The 16937-nt window shown below is 40.2% G+C and overlaps 1 long non-coding RNA gene across 4 annotated transcripts in view; it reads left to right on the top strand.

Moving 5' to 3' along the window:
• The window catches only part of LOC138736613 (uncharacterized), a 161924-nt gene extending 145512 nt beyond the window's left edge, over positions 1-16412 (top strand). For 2 of the 4 annotated variants that reach the window (XR_011340438.1, XR_011340439.1), the window contains exons 5-6: positions 11386-11617; positions 16143-16412. This is a non-coding gene — a long non-coding RNA (uncharacterized lncRNA). The remainder of the gene's footprint in view (positions 1-11385; positions 11618-16142) is intronic. The other 2 variants (XR_011340437.1, XR_011340436.1) reach the window with 1 other exon arrangement.
• The last annotated feature ends 525 nt before the right edge of the window (positions 16413-16937 follow it).

Here is a 16937-nt window from a genome sequence, read left to right on the forward strand (position 1 = left end):
CCCAATATGATGTGGGTTTCAGTCAATCCCACTGCTGCCACCATGTTATGTCCTCAGTTGTACCATCGGAGATCTTAATAAACACTCAGAGAAGCTTGTAAGTTGACAGCACAAATCTTTACTTACATCAGTACTGGTCAGGCTGCTAATAATGTATAAATACACTGTTACACTGAATATGCTCACCACTCAAGTGTGATGTGGCTCTTGCAGTCTTGCAGTGTTCATACTCCAGCATAAAATAGTCCAAGTTTCTACTGTACATATCACTTTGTTACCCAATTACTTCTCTTTTCTTTCAGTTACTTTCTAATTGGTTGAAGTATATCTGGATCTACACAAGTACTTGTTTCTTTTGAGTATTTGAGCATTGTTTTCATGTATCTGCCTGAATACAGTCGTAGAGCCCCATGACACAGAAACAGTCCTTTTGGATCACCATTCTTCGTTTTAAATTTCATTTAATTTTTTTTTAATTTGAGAGATACAGAATGGTAACAGGTCCTTCCAGCCCATGAGCCCATGCCACCAAAGTGCACGCAGATAATCAATTAACTTCCTAACCCTGTTCGTCTTTAGTTATTGCTATGCATCAATCACTATGTACATTCATCCAAAAATAATCCCATTTTACTCTCCCTACATTTCAATTATTCTCACTAACTTTAATCCTGAATAAATTTTCATGCTTTGGGCTTTTGCTGTGAAAACTTCCCTTTGTGAATTAATCACTTCACTGGAACTGTCTAGGCTGACCATCATGGTTTTAGACTTGCAAAGTGAGCACGTGTTGTGATTTTTTTTCTGAATGTTAATTTTTTTTGTATTATATTGACACCAATATGTTGGATAGCTTCCAATTAATATTTCCAATGAATATTTCCTCTTCCCTCTCAATCCTGATTCAGGCTCTCAACCCAAATTTTGGCCTTTTGCCTCCACAGATGCTGCTTGAACTACTGAGTTCTTTTAGCATTTTTTTTTACTGTTTGAGATTCTGTGCATGAAGAACTTTGATTAAATTAATTAATTGATTAAATCACAATGCCAAAAATCACAGTATCAATTATTGCATGAGTTTATGTATTGGCAGTTCCTTCAATGAGCAAGTATATTCACTGACGTCTTACCAAACATCTAGATCATTGAACAGAATAATTTTCTTGCATTTTGTTTCACACTTCCTGCAGGCATATTCTCAGCATAACCATTGTTTCCCACTTGTTACTTATTAAAAAGAAAACACACCACCATAAGCTGTTGAAGACAAAACACAAATTAGGCAAGCTGCACCTTTTGTATCAAGAATCCAAATTTATTGTCATGAACATGTCACAAAATTCATTGTTTTGTGGCAGCATTACAGTGCAAATATTACTATAAATTACATTTCAAAAGTCAATAAATAGTTCAAGAAAATATAATAAAGTGAAGTAGTGTCTGTGGTTTATTGTCCATTCAGAAATCTGGTGGCAGAGAGGAAGAAGTTGTCCTTGTGCTACTGGGTGCTCATCTACAGGCTCCTCTACCTTTTTTTCTGATTGTAGCAGTGTGGAAAAAGGCATGTAGGGGTCCTTGAATATAGAATGTGCTTTCTTAAAACACCACCTCTTGTAGATGTCCTCGATGGAGTGAAGAATGATGCCCATGATGGCACTGGCCAAGTTACCAACACTCTGGGGTTTTTTCCTGTCCTGTGCATTGGTGTCTCCATACCAGATAATGATGTAATCAGACAGAATGCTCTCCACAGTAAAACCTGTAGAAATTTTTCAAAGTCATACGAAATCTCCTCAAACTTCTCACAAAGTATAGTCTTCTTTGTGATTACATCGACATGAGGACGCTAGGACAGATCCTCAGAGATGTTGACACACAGGAATTTGAAGTTCTTGACACCTTCCATTGCTGATCCCTTGATGAAGTCTAGTTCATGTCTTCCTGATTTCCCCTTCCTGAAGTCCACAAACAACTCCTTGGTTTTTATAATGTTGAGTGCTAGGTTGTTGTGACACCACTCTACTAGTTGATCTATCTCCCTCCTGAACACTTCCTCATTGCCATCTGTTATTCTGTTGATGACCATGGTGTCAATGGCAAATTTGTAGACAGCATTTGAATTGTTCCTTGCCACACAGTCTTGGGTGTAGAGTGAGAAAAACTGTGGGAAAAGTGCACATCCTTGAGGTTCACCTGTGTTGATCGTCAATGTGGAGGAGATGTTGTTTCCAATTCTTAATGTCTCTGCTCTTCCAATGGGGAAGTCAAGGATCCAGTTACAGAGAGAGATGCAGAGATCCAGGGTTTGGTGCTTGTTGACCAGCACCAAGGGAAAGATGGTGTTAAACAGTGAGCTGCAGACAATGAAGAGTAGTTGGATGTATATGTTGCTGTTGTCTAGGTGATTCAGAGCTATCATTCCTACCTTGAATTTATAGTCCTCATTTCATTTTGTTTGAGAAAATGTAGTTGTCTTTTGTATGTCCAATTTCATCCAGCTTTCTGTCAAACTCTTAACCTCAGGTTGAGGACAAATAAATTCTAGTTTGCCTGATCTGCTGAAGATCCGTGTCTTAAGGGGTAACCTTCTAATATCTGGGTAAGTTCATTTATTTTAGTTGAATTCTTCCCTTACTTCTGACTCAGATGTGACGAGTACTTACTCACTCACAGTAAGTTCATGCTGTTTCAATGAACAACCTCTCCTTTGTTCTGCATAAACAGTTTTACTTTTGTTGCAGTTGTATCATATTAGGCTGACTGCCTTATCATTCTCTCTCAACCCCCCTCCCCCACCCCACCCAGTCCTCCAACCCACCCCATCACCCACTAGTTTTGTTTTGAATTTCCAAGGAAAGAGTGATTTCTGCAGTTTCAGTCATTAACAATCCAGTTGATAAGTTAGTGATATTCAAAATTATAATATTGTTGCTTCATTCACCGATAGGTTTATTACCAGTGAAAGGTGATTTCTATCAGAGCATTGTTGAACATAGTATTTTGCCTTCTTAAATTATTTGATGGTTTCCTAGGCTAGATCTAACTATTCAATAATTTGCAAAAGTTGTGTGCACGTGGGCTCAGGTTAGTGAAAAGTGACTGCAACAATGAATATTGAACTTTAAAATACCTAAGTATTTTCTTAGTACATGTAGCATGAAACACACCATGAAATGTTTTGCTGCCTTGAAATACCTTACCAAGTTCAAGGTGGACATATCTTTATTGTATGAGTATAGACTGCCACACATCCACAGTTGGTGGTCCCAAGGGTTGTCACTGTGATTAGGTGGGGTGGGGGGTGGTGGTGGAAGGAAATGGTTATCATCCTTCTGGCTGAGGTATCCTGCTGTTGAAACCTACTTATCAATCGCTGGTCAAAGATAAGATAAATGGGCTTCTCCTTATGCTGAACATACCATACTGGAATCCTTTGCTCTGTCTAAATCAATGTTAATGCCTTGGCCCTGCATAGCGAGTAGTTGGCCATCCTCAAGCAGCTCCCACCCCTGCAGGGATGCCCTGGTCAGTTGTACTGGCCAGTGAGTTCAACTGCATCATCAAAGCGGCAGAATGATCCAGCATTGTCAACACCAGACACTAGACACCTCCAGATTCCCTTGAAACAGTTAAAGATCTAAATTTGTGCCACAATTTCAGAAACCCTACAGGTGCAGCACAGCAACTATCCACCTGGTTGAGATGGAACAGCTCAGCTTGGACTCAGGTAGACTTCCCCGCTTCCTCATTGTTTGGAATGCAGTCACAATCAGGTCCACCAATGTCACACTTGCATTATTCTCTGACCATTGCCACCTTTGGGCTGACTAGTACCTGTAGGAATCTCAGAAGGTAGGCAGAGAAATGTGGAAGCTGAACATAAGAACAGCAAATATCAAGGAAAAAAAAGGACACCCCTTCATTTTAGAGCAGTAAAAACACTCTTCGATTCCCCGAATGTACTAATGAGAAATAACCAGGGAGAAGGCCAAAAGGTCCTTTATTTGCAAAGGGATTCAGGAGGCAAGATACAGAGGGAACTACGTTAAATCTGGATGAACTTGCAGAACCTTCTTCTCCAGTCGAGGAAGGTAGATTTAAGTTTGCTGATGTCACCACAGTTGTAGCCCAGATATTTAATAATGATGAGGAAGGTTACAGGAAGGAGTTTTAGAGTCTAATGGCCTGATGGCAAGAAAACAACCTCTTTCCAAGTGTAGTAAATCAAAGGAACTGATAGTAGACTTCAAACAGGATGGGTAGGGGTTGCGGTGGATAAAGTCCAGTCCATGTCCACATCAATGGCACTGAAGTGGAGATGGGAAATGGCTTCAGGTTTTTGGGATTAAACATTTCCATTAAACTGATTTGGATCAAGCACGTCAATGTAATAGTCAAGAAAACACACCAATGGCCTTATTCCTCAAAAGGAAAAGAACATTGGGTATGTCCTACATACCTTTTTGCAACTTCTACAGGTCCACCATCAAAAGGATCAACAGATGGCAATGGAGATCATTATTGAATATATTTAAATAAATTAATAGGTTCTTGATTAGTAAGGGTGTAAAAGGTTATGGGAAAAGGATGGAGAATGAGTTTGCAAAGAAAATCATCAGCCATGATTCAAATGGTGGAGCAGGCTCAATGGTGTGAATGGCCTAATTTTGCTCCTACATCTTATGGTCTTATGGCTGTATTACAATGTGGTATGGAAAATGCTCTGTCCAAGATCAGAAGTTGCAAAAGGTGGTGGAGCTGATATGAACACAGATCAAACCAACCTCCCTGCTATCAAATCCTTTTCATTTCTCAATACCTCTAAAGGGCAGGCAACACAAAGAAGTACCCACCCCACCATAGAAACTCTCTCTTCTCCTTCCTTGGAACAGAGAGAAGGTTCAGTAGTGTGAAATTGCACGCCATCACTGAAACTCCACACACTCTAATATGCTCTTGCTCTTCCACCTTGTACTGCTGGTACGTATTTATAGCTGATGTGCTGGATTGCTGTGGAACATGACCTTCTCACTGCACCAGGTATAATACTACAACAAACTTGAACTACAGGTCATGATGAGTTGGATAGCCTTACTCTTTGCCTCAGAATCCTCCAGGATTCTTATCCAGATTTAACACATGCTCCTGCTATTTCTTCTAAAAGATTCACAGAGCTCTGTTATCCACAGCCTTAAGAAAGAGGACAGCTTAGTGACATCCTCACAGATGGACATGTTGAGGATTTATAAATTCTTCTTTTCTAGTCTGCAAAACAGAAAGGCAACAGAGAGCATAGTCTCCTGGAACTTCCTATTCTCTGTCACTGAGGTCTTAGACAACAGCAGGTGGGAGAGTTTGGACCAGCCAATAATTTTAGAGGAGTTGACTGGTTCCATCCATACTTTTCTAGAAGTCAAGGCTTACTAGTCAAGTTTTACTTAGTTCTGTGGGACTGGATGGGCCTGTTCGTTAGTCACATTCTCCTGACTTGTTTGGGTACTACATAGAACACTTTGCTGAATTCATCAGGAAGGATATGACCATAATGAAGGTAGTGGATACACTCAGATCAAAGCCTTCTGTACATGGACATTGCCACAGTTTTCTACTTGGATCTAAAGTCACCTAAGAGGTTGATCAACATCTACAATCAGTTTGAGTTGGAATCATGAACCTGAGTCAACTGCAGGAAGAGCAAGGCCATGGTCTTTGGCAACAGGTATGTTATGTTGGACTAGGTATTAATATTCCTTATTGCACATTTAGTCCTACATAATTACATAATTAGTCCTCTGTTTAACTGAATATGCTGGGTTTCTGGTTCGGAGGTGTTGAGGTATACAACTGAAATTGACTGGAGTGGATGGGCAAGGTGAAAGGAAAACTGAGTGTGAGCAAGTGGTACTCCCTCTTGATGATCGGCAAGAACCTATTCATCATGTGTGAGGTGTTTTGTGTTGCTGTACTTAATGTAGGTATTGCCATACCATGTTCCTCTAATGCTGCAGTCATACGAGCCATCTTTAATTTTACCTGGGGATCCGAAATGGATAACATATGATGGGTCAAAATGCACGTCTCCATTCTATGGGGGGGGGGGGGGGGGGAAGGCATTTCCAACATTTCTCTTGTTCTGAAGGCCTCATTTGTGTGTTTATGCATCAAACTGTGGATAGAACTCAAGTATGCGAGCACTATGTATCATTACGGGTGGAGGTTCAACCTGTCCCTGTTGTTACACAGGCTTGTTCAACATCAGTTCAACATCTCTTGGTTTTTAATGTAAGTATAAAATGCCAGGATTTTCTTTAATTGTGTTCACCAAGGATATTTCACGGCCCCTTTGGCCTTCCTAATGATCCTTGAGCTTTTTCCTGAAATCTTTATGTTCCAAATCTGTATTCTCTTGGACTATCTTGTACTCGATCAGATATTCTTGCTTGTGAGAAGCATTCAACAGGCCCAGACATTTCTAACATTGTAGGAGTGGGGATGACTGGACTTCCATTATTGAGATTTTTCTTCACCCAATCTTATCTGTGAATTGGAACATTATTTACATTGTTATTCAATGGGCACCTACTGTGGGGTCAGCATGAGGAGGATGGCTGTTACCATTTGTCACTTTTGGCCCTATTCACTCCCTGGCTCTGGAAGACTGCAGAGCCGTCTGCGCACATTAATTATGTTTTCAAGTCTGCATGGCATGTGACCTGATAAGTTCCCTGGGCCTGATGGGCTGCATCCCAGGGAACTTAAAGAGGTTGTTCTGGAAATTGTGGAAGCACTAGTTGACATTTTCCAAAGTTCTTTAGATTCCGGGGAAGTGCCTGCAGACTGGAGAGTGGCTGATGTTGTACCACTTTTTAGGAGGGAGAGAGAATATGAGAAATTATTGACTGGTCAGCCTGGGGAAGATATTGGAATCTATCATTAAAAGAGAAATAGATCACTTAGGAAGGAACCCATCAGCATGGGTTCCTTAAAGGAAAATCTTGCTTGACTAATCTCCTGGAATTTTTTGAGGGTGGACTCAGGAGAGACAGTGGATGTGGTGTACTTGGACTTTCAGAAAGCCTTCAATAAAGTCCCACACAGGAGGCTAGTTTGCAAAATCAAGGAGCATGGTATCAAGGGTAGGGTGCTGTCATGGATAGATAATTGGTTGAGAGATAGGAAACAAAGGGTTGGGATAAATGGGTCATTTTTTGGATGGCAGGATGTGATGAGTAGGGTCCCACAGGGGTTGGTGTTGGGCCCTCAGTTGTTTATCATTTATCTAAATGATTTGGATGAGGGGATAAATAACTACAGATGCAAATTTGCAGATGATACTAAATTGGGTGGTAGTGTAAAGAGTGAGGAGGATGTCAGGAAATTGCAAGGGGACTTGGACAGTTTAGAGGAGTGGGCGGAAAGATGGCAGATGAAGTTTAATGTGAGTAAATGCGAGGTTGTCCATTTTGGAGGTAGAAACAAAAGAGCAGAATATTATTTACATGGTGTTAAGCTAGGGAGTGGGGTAATGCAAAGGGATCTGGGCCTACTTGTTCACCAGTCATTGAAAACTAGCATGGAGGTTCAGCAAGTGGTGAAGAAGGCGAATGGTATGTTGGCTTTCATAAAGAGGGGATTGTAGTATAGGAGTAGTGAAGCGCTCCTGCAGTTGTAGAGGGCCCTGGTGAGACCTCACCAGATTTGTGCTGAAAACTTACAAGCTTCTCTGAGTGTTTATTAAGACCTCCGATGGTACAACTGGACTGTGTCCAGTTCTGGTCCCCATTTTTAAGAAAGGACATACTTGCTATAGAGGGAGTGCAGCACAGATTTACAAGGTTAGTTCCTGGGATGGCAGGATTGTCATACGCAGATAGGTTAGAAAGATTTGGATTATATACGATGGAGTTTAGGATGAGGGGAGACATGATCGAGGTATTTGGGATTATCAAAGGGCTTGACAGGGTGAAATCAGAGCATATGTTCCCAATGATGGGAAAGACTAGGACTAGAGGACATAGTTTAAGAATACAGGGAAGGCCATTTAACACAGAAATGAGGAGAAATTTTTTTACCCAGAGAATTGTGGGTCTGTGGAATGCATTGCCATAGAGGGTAGTAGGGGTGGATTCGTTGGATAGATTTAAGAGAGAGTTGGATAAGGGTCTTGTGGGCAGGGGAGTTATGGGGATAAGGCTGGGATTGGTTATTGAAAGGGAAAGATCAGCCATGATCCAATAAATGGCGGTGTTGGCTCAAAGGCCCAATTGGCCTATTCCAGCACCTATTGTATATTGACCTCCTGAGATTTTAAGCCTTGTAACCCATTACATTTCTTTCATAACACAAAATAAAACCCAGCAGATATGCATCCCGATGAGCTACCAGCTGTTTACTGTTTCTCAGCAGCAGGGAGTGACTGCTGTAACCATAGGAACTTGCACAATACAACTGTCTTGTTTTGTAGAACAATCCATTAAATGAGGAAATGTGACTGGCAGTTTAGGCAGCAAAAAATACACAAGCAAAATCTCCCAATGAAATAAAAGTTTATTTGAAAATGTTTACAAACCACTACGAAACAAAAGGGACTGAAATGGCATTAATTGAGCCCTGCTAAATACTATGGGAATTATGGTCATGGGATGAAAAGAGGTGCTTAAAGGGGACCACATTACTAAGAAATGCCTTTAGACAGGTTAAAAATTCTTCTCATTACTGATGGTCACATTTTAATCTTGCCTGGTGGTATGAGAGCAAATGCCTATCACGATGCAATTGTTATGAAGATAATAACCTTCAAACTGATGGAGTGCTCTGGGTGATACACAGAGACCATCTTGTCATGACTCAGGAGCTAACTGACAGCACTGGGTGTTTTGATGAAAGAGATTAAGTGGAATAAGGTGTTGGGTACTGTTAGGTCTGCTTTGTTCATGAATGAGTGAGACAAACACCAGACTGAGTCGAAATCAGGGTTCTTTGTTCTTTATTACCGGATTGTAACACTTGCGACTAACGATGTTAGTTGGAGAATGCATTCTGCCGTTATCAGCAAAATGGTGATTTTTTATACCCTTGGATACGTGCTTAGAACATCATCATATCATTACTTGTCCAATGACTAAAACTGTTGCTATCCTTTCCCTGCTAGCTTCCTGCCTCTCAATCCATCAATGTCTCTCTTATCTTGTAAGTACAAGGATGCATTCACATCTTGTTACAGCCCTGCACAGGGTAACTCCTTACACATTCCCATCTCATGATGTTTTACCTTACAGTACCCTGAGTCAGTGTCCTCCTCTGGCTCATATTCTTCTCTCACTCAGCTTCATGTCTTCTTTTGTTTTTCTCCTGGAGCAAGAAGCCTCCAGACTCCATGTGATTCTCATAAAGTATTGAATTTGATAAAAGAGCTAAGCACCCAGTTTTAAGGTGGATTTTTTGCAGGTTCTCTCCAACACATTTCAGTGGTGTGCTCAAAACATCAGCAGCAATGATCCTAAACAATAGGTCTTTGTAAAGTGAGCTCACTGCATCAAACACTAATAATTAAAATGGCGTGTGGCTTTATTTATAGGCATTGCCAAGTAATTCAAGTTTTATTCAACCCTCAAAGAACCTTTGTATGACCATATCAACTCCATCAAAAAAGATGGTATCACAAAGGATGAAACAGAATTGTAGTTTGATATTTGTGTGTTAGCTGTAACGCCACTTCACAGTTCAAAGCAAGTGTAAACATTCTCTGAGGAATTGTTAATGGAATTGAACATTGTTGGGGGTTGCTGATAGAAAAAACAAACAGCCTACATCTGGTCCTGTTTGGATCCAGCAGTGAAGTTCTGCTGCAGCGGTAGTCAACCTCCAACATTCACAACCCATTTCCTTTACATTATTTATGACCCCATCCATGCCAACTGGGTTTGATTTCAAACATGCTCTTTAATGCTGCACTTGAACAAATAGTGTCTTGATGTCAAGGACAGTCAATCTAACCTTGGTGCTGTGGTTTGGCATTTTTAGTCACATTTAGAAAAAAAGGATGCAGTGACATCTGGAGCCAGTTGGTCTGGCAGAACCCCTATTAGGTTACTGCTGAGTTAATGGATCTGATGGTTCTGAAGATGAAACATTCTGTTGTGAAGTGAAATGTTGAATATAAACAATGGGTGCATTTAGCCAGAATAGATGTGTCCTGCACTTCTAAGACCATCACACTGGGCACGGGGCCCCCCAGGGCTGCATGCTTAGTCCACTGCTATTCATTCTGCTGACCCATGACTGTGCAGTTAAACACAGGTCGAACCACATCATCAAGTTTGCTGACGACACGATCATGATGGGCCTTATTAGTGAAAATGAGAAGTCAGCATATAGAGATGAGGTTCAGTCACTAATGGACTAGTGCAGAACAGTATCTGAAAGTTAATAAAACAAAAGAGATGTTGTTGACTTTAGGAGAGCTTGGGGGGGGGGGGGGAACCATGCTCCGCTAACCGTTGAAGTCGTCAAGAGAATCAAGTTCCTTGGAGTACACTTGGCAGAGAATCTCACCTGGTCCCTTAACACAAACTCCATAGTCAAGAAAACCCAGCAGCACCTCTACTTCCTGTGAAGGCTGAGGAAAGCTCATCTCCCACCTTCCATCCTCACTACATTCTACAGAGGATGTACTAAGAGCATCCTGTGCAACTGCACCATCACCTGGTTTGGAAGCTGTACCTCCTCAGACCGCAAGACCCTGCAGAGGATAGTGAAGTCAGTGGAAAAGATCATTGGGGGCTCTCTTCCTACCATGAACGACATTTACAACACTCGATGCAGGCGAAAGGCAACAAACATTGTGAAGGACTCCACACACCCCTCATGTAAACTGTTCTCCCTGCTGCCATCTGGTAGGAGGTACTGAAGCTCCTTATCTCCAGATTGAGCAACAGTTTTTTCCCCCAAGCCATCAGGCTCCTGAATTCCCAGAACATACGTGGATAATGTGCCGTGGACTTTTACTGTATACATCTTAATATTTTAATGTGTTTAACTTGTATTCTAACTTATATTTATCTAAAAATGCTCTGTGGTCCTGGAGAAATGCTATCCTTTACCATCCGTGCATTGTATGAATGATAAATAAAGGTGGCTTGACTTTAGTTGACATTGTACCAATACATTTTTCCATCCCGATAGGGATGCAGAAGTGTTTAGCTTGAGATGTAGCACTCTGGCACACAATTCTTCAGAACTGATGTGGGCAGGATAATGAATTTATATGAAGTACATAGGCATAAAGTTTATAGATGCTGCAGCCGAACAGAAACTTATAAGGAAAACCTATAATAGTGAATAAATTGAATTACATACAACTCTAATTATCCAAATTTTATTCAGAGCTGAACCGACCGAGGATGTTGGGCTCCCAGCAGCAGTAGTAGTGGACCTTGGGCCCCCGGCGCCAGCAGAAGCAGATCTTGGCCCCTCGGTACTGGTAGTAGCAGACATTGGGCCCCTGACACTGGCAGCAACAGATCTCATCCCCTCGGTGCCAAGTTTAGCTCCAACCTCTCAAAGCAATTCATCAGTGTAGACGCCAAGTGCCATCGACTAATGATCATTGAGGCAGGTCAGCTTGCACTTCCTGGGAACTTCAATAATGATTATTCTTTTGAAACACATTATCCCTGACAATTGTAGCAAATGGTTGAAAAAGTCCACAAAAACTAACGTCCCTCTCAGCTTCCTATGCTCCAGGGAGAAAAGTCCCAGCCTATTCAGCACTCCTCGTAATTCTAGGCTGCCCATCCTGGTAAATCATTTGTGCACCCAATCCATCTTAATAATTGTGCTAAATGCCTTCTTCACCATGTCTATATATTGTCACCATTTTTTATTTAACTATTAGCTGCACCCCAGGTGTCTTTGTTCTGCAACACTCTCCAAGGCCTTACAATTTTACTTGCTCTACAAGTTCTGCGCTGCTTTAACCACCATAATGCAACAACATACACTTGTCCAAATGTGTTTACAAATGCTCTTCATTACAAGGTAGAGAATGTGACCACAAAATTTGAAATTAATTCAAATTAAGCCAATGGCAGGAGATATTGAGAGAATGGAGAAACTCTGCATTTCATGTTCATCATTTATCACAGGTTGTCTTGTTTCAAGAAAAATAAACCTTTCTGCATTTTGCATAGAACTAATAGAATTTGCTTTCATTTGCAAAACAATATGGAAGATAAATTGAATTTAAATTCACAGCATTAAATGCATGAGAATATATGTTGCCAGTTGTACTCACCACCCTCTACTTGGTTCCATTGATCGCAATATGACTAAGATTGTGGGAAGTGAATATGTTCAACAAGCTGGTAGAAGAAATTATGTTATCCTCAGGTCCTCAATATTAGCAGGGTCATAGAGCATTCAAAGACTGCTCTGAATATTTCTCTGTGCTGTAGGGATTTTAAATTTGTCTTCTATATTACTTCTCATGGCTCTCACTGCATGTTTACTGCCCTCATGAAACTAGTTTGTGCACAGATACCATGAGAAGTATTGATGATGACTCCAAATACTCTTTGTATAGCTTGATGCATGTGAGATTGGGAAGTCATTGGCTGGAGCTATGACCTCCAGACTGACAAAACTGCAGTCTAATCTGACTAAATGATAAGCTAAATGATGTCTTTGCTCTGTCTACATTATGGAATCAGAGACAAGGATAAGGGGAAAACTAAGTGAAACCTACTGAATATTGAAAAGGCTGGATAGAGTGGATGTGGAAACACGTCCAGTAGTAGGAGAGTCCAGGACCATAGGGAACAGCTTCAGGATAAAAGGATGTTGAATCATAGAACATGACAGTGCAGAATCAGGCCATTTGGGCCATCAAGTCTGTAATGAATTATATTTCTGCCTTGTCTCTTAAACCTGCATCTGGACCATAGCTCTCTAAAACCTTCCCATCCAAGTAGCTATCCAAGTTTCTCTGAAATCCAACCTGCATCCAACATTTCCGCTGGCAGCTCCGGCCACATTTTTGCCACTCTGAGTGAAGAAATTCCCCATAATGTTGCCTTAAGCATTTCACCGTTAATCCTTATCCCATGTCATCTAGTTCTTGTCTCACCCAATGTCAGTGGAAAAAGCCTGTTTGCATTTACCCTATCTATATTCCTGATAATTGTAGATACAGGTACATTTATAAAATTTCCCCTCATTCTCTGACAATCCAGAGAATAAAGTCCTAACTCAAACCTTTCCCTATAACTCAGCTCCTTAAGTATCAGCAATGTCCTTGTAAAATTTCTCTGCACTTTCAGTCTTATTGATATCTTTCCCTAAAGTAGGTGAACAAAACCGCACACGATGCTCCACATTTGGCCTCACGACTATCTTATATAATTTCAATATGACATCCCAACTCCTGCACTCAATACTTTGTTTATGAAGGCCAATGTGCTTAAAGCGTCTTTATGACCATATCTATCTGTGATGCCACTTTCGAACAGAGTTATGAGGAACTTCTTCAGCCAGAGGGAGGTGAAGGAATTTGTTGCCAGGGACAGCATTGGAGGCATGTCATTGGGTATATTTAAAGCAGAGGTTGAGAGGTCTTCCCTGCTGCCGTCAGATTCCTGAATAAGCCATGAACCAAAGACTCTGCCTTACTTTTCATGCACCTATTACTTTTTTTTTATATAGTAATGTTGCAAGATAGTTATAATATGTACATTTGCTCTATGATGTTGCTGCAAAACACCAAATTTCATGACTTATTCATTACAATAAATTCTGATTCTAATTCTGAGGTTCTTGATTAGTAAGGATGTCAAACATTATGGGGGAGATGGCAGAAGATTGGGGTTTGGAGGAAAAATACATCGGCCATGATTTGAATGGAGGAAGGGACTCAATGGGCCAAATTCTGCTCCTATATCTTATGGTCTTACAAGTCACGGCACACATCTACATTTAAGACTCCAAGTGGCACCTACGGTATTTAATCACAGGCTGTTACAATCCTCACAGGTTCATTGATGGCTAGTTCAGAGTACATCTAAACAAATTCAATACTTCCATATTTTACATTGGAACAGGCAAATACAGGACACATTGAAGGTCTGATGTAGCTGAACCCACCTATCTCATCCCATTGTATCCCAAACCCTATTTTGACTCCATGGCAGGCCATAATCATACTGAATTGAGGGCAAGATACATTTTACAGCAGCCTTGTGGCTTAATGCCAGTCATAGTGTGTCACTGTTGAAAACTGGTGAAGCTGATTTCAATTAATATTAATACTTCAACTTACATGAAGTGAATGCATTTTGAATGTATTTATTATTTTAATGTTTAAAACAACATTTTTAATTTCATAATTTAAATGCATGTGCTTCTAATTGCTTGGAGATACAGGTATTTGGAAAGAGTGATCAGGTATTTAGCTATGCAAGCTGACCATTAACACCACCTGAAGTCTTGTTACCATTGATAGATCACTGTCTTGTGGAAAGATTTTGGCTGTGATGTTGCAATGGTATAACTGTGAAATGCAGAGCAGAACAAAAAAGACCCACCCAAAATTGCATTTAGCTGAGAGGGCCGTTCTTCCCCTTATGCTAACTGCACCATTCAATAAAAGCGTGATTAATATTTAACTTCAGTGCCACTTTCCTGCATTAGCCCCATATCCTTGATTCTCTCAGTACACCACAGATTGTCAGTTGAGATTATGCACTTCAATTCTCAAATGAGCTTGAAACCAGAATCTCCAAAATTGAGAGTACTGACAACTGAACGAAACAAAGCCTGAAAATTTTTAGAGTTATGCTTATCGTCATTGCAGCAAGAAACCTTTCCATTGCATTGATCCTTCAATTTCAAAGAAAATAATATTTGACATTACATAGCTTTCTTAGCATTAGGTTCACTTCCACGTTGGTAAAGTTTTAAATAGGAATATAGAACAAATGAAGCAGAAATGAATTGTACATCATTGCCTTAAGAAAGGATTATAATTCTGTTCCTGAGCATGTATTGAAATTTTATCAGAATTGACATGATGAGCTATGAGGAATTCAGAAATATGAACTGTTCCCTTTCATTTCCAAATGGTTGCATTAATATTGAGTTCAAATAAGATCTGTACAGTAGTTATTTATGAACTATTGATTTCATCAAAACAAGGCAAGCATAATTCAAAAATATTCCTTGCGTTTGATAGCACTCTGAAGTAAATAAAGATTAAAGGATGCATTCAGCTTCATGGAATATACCACACTACTGTGGATCCATCATATATTCTAGCAATTTCAATATTTAAGGCAAGCAACCATGGAGATATGCTATGGACATAGCATGAGGTTGTTCACCCTAAAACAAGGGCTGCCTGTTCAAAACGTGAATCAGGGACACAAACTAACCAGAAACAAATGAGGGAAGAATACTTTTCAAGCACTTTGCTTGAAAGTCACACTTCACATTACACTTTTGAACCAACATTAACACATAAGGTAGACAGCTGCTGCCATCGGCTGCTCTGCACCCGCTGCATCCGCAAGGGCAAGTTAGATGAATTGAGAACTAGCAAGGAGCAGATGCCACACTTTGGGCTCTCTCTCCCTACACTGTTTATCATGTTTCGTTGTGTTCAGTGAAGCCCTTTATTGGTTTACCTCACCTGCCAACTCGACTTGTTATTAAGCACGCAATAACGCACACATACATTTACCTGTGAAATTGGGTTGGTTTCAGAGACAACTCAGGGAGGTCGGGGAGAATGCACACACACACACGCGCATACACTTCAAGCCATCTGGTACATCGTTCTTACCATACTATGATTACACAAACCACTTCCCATTATTACCCTATCCACTCCATGTTATTAAAGTAAGCCAAAATATCTAGGCATTTATTTTTTAATGGAGCAGGTTAGTTTTAAATTCAATGCATTTATAGTTACAGATTTGTGTCATCAGGAATTTTAAATTAAAATGTGGTGCCAGCATGTGACCTGTATGGTTTGACTCATAGATCATCTCTCGGTATCTAACACGATAATATCTAACTCAGACTAAATGCAGTTTTGTTCATTGTGTCCATTCAGATCACATATTGCTCTGTTTTATCCACCACAGAATTAAAGGAGAACCATAAAGATGAGATATTCGGTAGGACCTGAAGAAGAAGGATTGCACAAATGTATTCAATGAGAAAAATATGACCTGCTGTCACCTTGAGTTCTGTCTCATCTAATTTTTTACTCTGGTCCAATCCTCTTGCATTATGGGTTGATGTCTACTTCATCTAAGTTAGCTATTACAGTGGGCCATTTAGAGTATTCTAGCTTGCTGGCAGAAAGCTGTAAAGGCTTGGCCTTCAAAATAAATGGAAACTCCGTAAAATCACGCACCTGGTCTGCATCTTTTATTGGTTAGCTACCTTTCAGTTAAAATCAATGTCATTGAGCTTACAGTATTGCCTGATCTGTAAAGTGTGATTATCTAGGAGGCTGATTCAGTTACTTTTTACAGATCCATGATCGAATAAAGTTTCAAATCAGAATTCCTTATTTCTTATTGAATTTATTTACTGAAGATTACCTAGGCATGTTTTGATGATAGGTTTTATTGTATTAATCATAACTCACATGGAATAAGAAATGTTGCAGTGTTAATGCTTCCTCTGCATTCATCTCCCTCACTGAAGAGAGGTTTACTCATGCAAGCTGAATCATGGGAGCAGTCAAACTGCTTGCTTGTTCTTCAGCGAGATTTTCTGGTCTGATTGCCAAAATGCTTGTTTTGTTTCTGAGATTCCAAATCTAACATTATCACTATTTATGTCATTATCCAGCCCTTCTCAATGATAATTGACATAACTGTAGCAACAGGAATTTTCATAGCTGATGAAGAAGTGCTTTAAAATGATAA

Source organism: Narcine bancroftii, chromosome 6 (genome assembly GCF_036971445.1).
Source record: "Narcine bancroftii isolate sNarBan1 chromosome 6, sNarBan1.hap1, whole genome shotgun sequence".
Classification (NCBI taxonomy): Eukaryota; Metazoa; Chordata; class Chondrichthyes; order Torpediniformes; family Narcinidae; genus Narcine; species Narcine bancroftii.